Raw genomic sequence first — 6,826 nt, 5'->3', positions numbered from 1 at the left:
GCACACGCACACAGACACAGACACAGACACACACACACAGTAGTGCTACCCTAGTCAGTCTGGCACGTGGGTGCTTCATACTCGCACGCGTGTCCGGGGCACGTGCAACCCAAGCGGTGACCAGAGGAGTGCAAAAGGTTCTCGTGTCCTCGCGGCGGGGGCCTCATAGCAAATACATTATAATGAAACTGCATTTGCACACACAGCATGGAAAGTGTGTTCCTGGACGCATTACTCTGCTTGCAAATGTTAAAAAATATGCAAACACGTTTTTTTGCGTGAAATTCTCAATTTGGATGTAATACAGTTGTCTGCAGTGGTCTGGTATGTTCATCGTTTGCACATAGCGTTGGGGATTACTAATGGGCGTCGTCTTCTATCTGCATAAAAACTTGAATGTTGCGCACTATCGGCCTGCAGTGCTTCATGGAAACGTCTTGTACCGTTGGGCAAGCCGCACGAGGACAGCCAACCAAGCTCATACAAAGTCATTTTTGCTGGAATTCTTTAGCGACCATCGCCAGGACAAAATACTCCGGCGACCTAACTCGCTATAGATATTCAGCTGCTCATACGGACAACCAAGGTCGCCGCATCATGAGGCGATTCGGTGCAGACGTATGAGTGACCATGAAGTTTGTGAATGTACACAGCACAACTTCCGCGAGTTGAATGTGAAACCATTTTCGATTCCAAGTGATGCATTGTACATTGACAAACTTCATGGTCACTATTATGTCTGCACCGAACCGCCTCATGATGCCGCGACCGTTGTTGTCCGACATTGGCTTACTGTTGCTGTTGTTCGCATCAAAACAACATATAGCGACTAATATACCTGTATATGCAGGGTAGCGCACCCTCGGGTGCCCTTAAATGGAGAAACTTGTGGAAGGGCAGGAGGTATTGAACTTTTTCTCTAAGTAGGCGGATGATTTAAAGTGTTTCAACGCCTTAGTGTTGACACGTAAAATTAGTTCACTTAGTAAGTGCACCTTAGGTGCTACGGACTCGAAACAACGTACGCTGTTTCATCAAATAAGCGCCAAGGCAAGTACCGCTCGCAAAAATTGCCCGTATGAATGCTTATGCGCTGCGCCCGTAAAACGTAGTCGTAGCCTGAGCCTTAGGTTCAGCTGGCGCCTTTGGTGGTAGTACTGTCGATGGCGCCGAAGCACACTGTCCAATGCTCGGCATTGTTTTTAATCAATCCATTTTATTTTAGTTTGACGGCGGACAGAACCATAAAAGCTCGAAGTTGTTTTCTTTTCGTCCCTATCCGCCGATTTTTGTCGCCATGGTGCCGCATTCTCGTCGTTAGGTCGCCATCCCATCCACAGGTCTCAACTTCGAAGAAGGAAAAATGGGAAGAAAAGGAAACATTTTCCAACCCCGGTGGTTTCATCTCAAATCCCAACGGCAATACGCAGATGGCAGGTGGGCGCCGCTAAAGCGCTGGAGTGCAGATTCGGTACTTGGCATGTGCGCTTGATTTTGCTTGCCAGGCAGACTCTGGAGAAAGTGGTATAGTGTCTTTACATGGATTAAGGAATATCAGAGGCGCCATAGTGCAGAAGGCCAGGATACCGCTCTCTGCATAACAAAGAAGACGGTTGTTCCGGAGGATGGCGGTGTCTGGAAGGGTCCGGAATTCTAACAAAGTTCAAAAAGCTTGCTTCAGGTTTAAAGCCTAGGTAAAATCTTGGGTCTCATATGTCAAAACCACGATCAGCATATGAGGCAGGCTGTAGTGGAGAGGGAGTGGGGCGCTGAGGATTATGTTGAACACCTGGAAATTTTTAGCGTGCGTCGAACGTACGACAAACGAGCGTGTTTTTTTTTGCATTTTGCTCTAATCGAAATGCCGTCGTGGCGGCCGAGACTTCACCGGCCAGCCAGAGCCCAGAAGCGATACGCCATAGCAAATGGGATACCGGGGCGGGTGCTTCATGCTTGAATTGAACGTGGTGCAAACATTTTTTTTTTCATGTTGGTTACCGTGAAAGTGCACCATTTACGGTTGACCTGCAGGCTTCGAGCGAGCCTCATTGGGGAATATGGGGGAACCCCAAGCAAACAGCGACGCCGCCCAAAGCCTACAGTGGGGTACCGAAGACTCCAGGTCCCAAGGGGGTGAGGAGCCCGCCAAGAAGGGTACGTTTGTGGTGAGCATCTATATAGGAACTGACTGGCGCGTAGAATTAATTACTCAGTGCTACAGGACATAAGTGAGCACTGCTGGCACAAAGTATTGCAATACAAGGGAGCTATGCAGCAAGGCCCGAGTTTGTCATGGTTCTTGATCAGCGTGAGCTCTCGCGACGCCGTGATATGAATGAGCTGATGTATCCAGACATGAAATTATACCCTCGGCACGCCTCCAATTTCATTGGCTATTCGAGACTCACTCTTAGGTTATCGTAACTTGGACGTTACGTCATGGGTGGTGAAAACGTCACGTGGTTGAACCGTCCGTGCCTACTTTTCATTTATATATCGTTCCACCCAGTGCAGAACGCGCCAGAGCTATACGATAGCTCCTTCTTTCTTTTATAAAGGCTTTTCGCCACGCAACGTTCATGAAGGGGTAATCCTTCACTAGAACGAGAGCGAGCAATTTTCCGAATCACTCACTCCGGCCGAATCAGACAGTTAAGCGCGCGTTATTCTCCTAGTTTGTAGCGGCTTCGCTTGGCTGTCCGTGCGCCTGATGAGTGCCCGGGTGGCACGCTTTATATTGGAGATAATCTGCGCCGGCTTCAAGCTTGGAATGAGAGATGGCTCGTCCCTTTGCGTGTGCCGTCTCCGCGAGCGTCCAGTGTTGTTTCCGTCGCTGCTTCTACGGTGGAAAGTACGCCTCCTCCACAGCGTCGGACGGGTTCAGGCGAAGTGCCGATGAGCGACATGCTCGGTGTTGGCTTTGTCGTTGGAGCTCACGCCGCGTTTGTAGCCGGTGCACACTGCTACGTCCGCAGCCGCGGCAGAGGCGAGCTCGACGCCTGCTTTCTGTTTCTCGTTTTATACGGGTTGTTCCGTACGAAGTACAAACGGCATACGAATGAGCGACTCTTACATCGTGGATGGCGGCTTGTTGCGCATTATCTTTCCAAGCGTTCAATATTCAGGTTAGGTGGAGGTCACGTGGTGAAACGTGCGTTTTGGAAGGAGAGCGCGCGTCTTCTCCTCTATCGCTGCCGTAGGTGCGAATGACTGCGCGCGGGTGACATTTACGCGGTCCGCCGGCCGAATCTGACTGTCTGTAATCACTGGTAGCTGCAGTGATGAAGGGCGAGCAGGGATGGCTGTAACTTCGTTCGCGCTGTCCTTGTGCGCCCCTAGGGTTGCAGGTGGCGTAGTAGCTAATTGGAGATTTCGCTGACGGAGACCATTTTAATAGTGGACATAAAGATAGGGCAGATGGTGATCAAGGCTCTAGTTAGCGGATTCACAGTGAATCGCGCGGCTGTACCACCCTTTGGTCCCCGCGCCCGGCGTTGGGACAGTGAGTGCTTTGGTCATCCAGTTGGATATTTAAAGGTTAACATGATCACTATGCTATTACACTATGCTTGTTATTTTAATTAGTAAGTGAATTTTCGCTACCGTTGATCTTGCCGATATAACGAATAGAGTCGTCTAAGGGCCACACCTTTTTGCCGCCATTTTCGCGAGCCTTACATGGCACCGGGCCAGTTGACCTAATATTTGCAACTACGTGTGTGAAATCAGCTGTAAACCAAAGCGATAACCTCCTCTCGCCATCTATTAGCGACGCGCTAAAGGACGCAACTAATGCGACTGCTACTCAGTTGGATTTAAAAAAAATATACTGCCTGTCAAGGTGGGGGGGGGGGGGGGTGGCCCGTACCTGAGTGCGGCCCTTAGACGAATTTATACCGTAAGAGTTTTCCTTCGTGTAATGGCTTCACTAGCAATAACACTGCTTTCACTTTCCGGCGGAACTGCAGCCTCTGTATTTTCTTTTTCTGTTCTTTTCCTTATTTACCACTAGTCTTAGTGTAAGCGCAGCTGCGCCTGACCCCTATTGAATCTGATTTCTCCTGAATGCGCATTAGCCTCATTTCAGTTACTGAGTGAATTTATGTGTATTTGTGGACCTTGCTTGCAAGTGTCGATGTTTCCATCCCTAATAAATGTTATAAATTATTAGAAGAGTTTTTCTAGTCTTTAGCATTATATACTACTGGAAAAAGCAGCTATACTGAGCCACCTGCCATTCAGCTGTATATTGCAAGCCGTTGTTTAAAGTCCGTAGGTTCTCTTTTTTTTCACTGTCACAAAGCATGCAAAGCAATTTTAAGTGAGTTGAACACACGTGATAATTATTCTCAAGGTGTAGGCTATCCGTATCATTAAAGATAATTGTTGGCTACCTTCTCCTGTTGAAAAAATTCAAATATTGTGCTGCGTATATATTTAAATGTATTGTTTGTGAATGGTATTCACAGTGGAAATTTTCGAAAGTAGAAAATGCGGATGAGGTAGGCACCGTTCGTGCTTCTAATGCTCAACTAAAGAACGGCAACTAAAAAGAAACCTCAAATGATGCGGCTAACAGAACTCTGATAATAACACTTTAGGGGCGTGGGCTGGCTTCGGCCGTAGTCGGCGCCTATGGTGACAAGAAAAGTCGCACGGACGGAAGTGAACTTTCGGATAAAATGAATATTATATTTCGTTGTGATTTACACTTCACGTAAGTAAACTGAATTTTGCAACACACGACGACATTGCTAAAGTCAGTACCATATTTTACTGGGATGTTAGATACGCATCGTTCCGTTGGCGTTGGTGAAGAAAATTGGTGCCTTTCTTTAACCAATAAAAATTTGTGGACGCCTTAATTTGGGGAATCAGTTCACATAAATACGTAAACAGGCATACGTAAACGAATTAAGCATCGTAGTGTCACCCTGACTTTTTTCGAATGGAGTGGGCCGTGCTTTGGAACGAAATTGCGTTTCGTTGATACAATTGTTCGCATGCCCTATAGTAATTCATTCACTTCATTATTGCATTTTTCTCTTCTTTTGCTCTCTTTTGATCTGCAGGCAGAGCCGGGGGCAAGAACAGCAAGACTGAAACGAATAGCAGTGGCATGCGGAGAAACGTAAGCCATTGAATTGAATTCTGGTGTTTTACTTTGCCAAAACCACGAGTTCAGTGGGAGGCACGCTGTAGTGGGGGACTCCGGATTAACTATAGACCACTCTAGGGGATCTTTAACGTGGGCCCAATCCACGGGAAACGGGCGTTTTTTTTTTTTTGCATTTTGCCCCCATCGAAATGCGGCCCCCGCGACCGGGATTTGATCCCGCGTTCTCGCGCTTATATACACAAGCGCCACACCATATAGTCGTTAAGACCACATGGCGGGTGCGCAAGTTGTTCATGGCCACCTTTGAAATTACCTGCCCATGCTGGCTTCGGCCGACCGACGCCTCCTCTAACTACATGCCCTCGAACGTGAGCCGCAAACGCGCTGCCACTGCCTCCTCTTGTCTCCTCCTTTTGGGCCGGTGTAAGGATCGATGGATGGATGGATGCTACGAGTGTCCCCTTTGGAACAGGGCGGCAGGTTGCGTCAACAAGCCTTTCTTATTACACTGCCTAATGTCCTGCCTGTGTTAAAAAAGAAAAAGAATTGGAAAAGGAAAGAAAGAACCCACGATGAATTCCCATAACCAAATTTTCTGAACCCCTATTGTGAACTTTGTTTTATACACCCCCGTTGTTTGCTGTTTCTCTACTTTTCTTCCACCCTGCTCTCGCTGAGCCCAAGTGCTTCAAGGAGGCCAGAAATGCCAAAATCGACCGCTGGGCAGGTATCTTCCCATTCTAATAAAACGTCGTATAGCTTTACCGCAGCTAGCACTTGCTTCTTCGTCGTTGTTGTATCTCGATTTATATGTGCGTGTTCGAAGGCGTTCTATTCTCGCTTCGAAAAGTAACCGTCTTCCTTTCCTGGTTTCGTTTTTCCCCTCTTTAGTATAGTTACTCATAGCGAGTTTCTTTTCCATTGCCACCACCCATGAGATTCTCTCAGCCTCTCTGACATTCCGCTTCACGTTCTTTGTTGCCGTGTTGGCCAGCGTGCTGGTCGCATTCTTGCTGGCAAGCTTCCTAGTTCTTTTCCTCCACTCTGGTTCCGGTAGGCAGCGCCTCTCGCTTCGGCCAGTTGTAAACAGCCGCCCCGACGCAGCTCTTGCAATCTCACAGCCCAAGCCTGCCGCTGGTCACGTGGTCATGTGAATCTAGGGAGGGCAGTGGCGAGCGCTACACCGCGGCGCCTCCTTGGAACGCGCGGCACAGCAGGCCGGCTTCTATGCTAAAGCAAGCGACGTTCGCGGTGGAGACGCTGACCTGACGTCACAGGTTTCCACTGGTTGCTATGACAAGTTATTATGCTGGATACGGTGTTATTGTCAACCATATTAAATTGGTACGACGACGAGTAGCGCATGTAAACGCTTTTCGAACTTTGATTTAATAAATGTCGGAGGCGTGTCACTTATATCGAACGTGGGTTACGCGGAAGCCTATGCACGCCGCGAAGACGGACAGCGAGCACCGCGGGCGTCGAAGCAAAGCGGGAAAGGGCGCGAACACGGTCGCCGTCGCTACATTGATCTCGACGATGCGACGCCTGGTGGGCCACAGGAAGGCGCATATTAACGCGATTGGTTTACGTGCCCTGTTTCGCACAAAATCTCGCGTCGGCGTCCAGCGAAGACCGTCTTGTGAGCACAAAATCATTCCGAACCACGCATGCCTTGTACCACACTCCGTGTAGCGCCGGGAACTA

Source organism: Dermacentor variabilis, chromosome 6 (genome assembly GCF_050947875.1).
Source record: "Dermacentor variabilis isolate Ectoservices chromosome 6, ASM5094787v1, whole genome shotgun sequence".
Lineage (NCBI taxonomy): Eukaryota > Metazoa > Arthropoda > Arachnida > Ixodida > Ixodidae > Dermacentor > Dermacentor variabilis.
The sequence above is the reverse complement of the archived record's forward strand: the minus strand, read 5'-3'. Positions refer to the sequence as shown.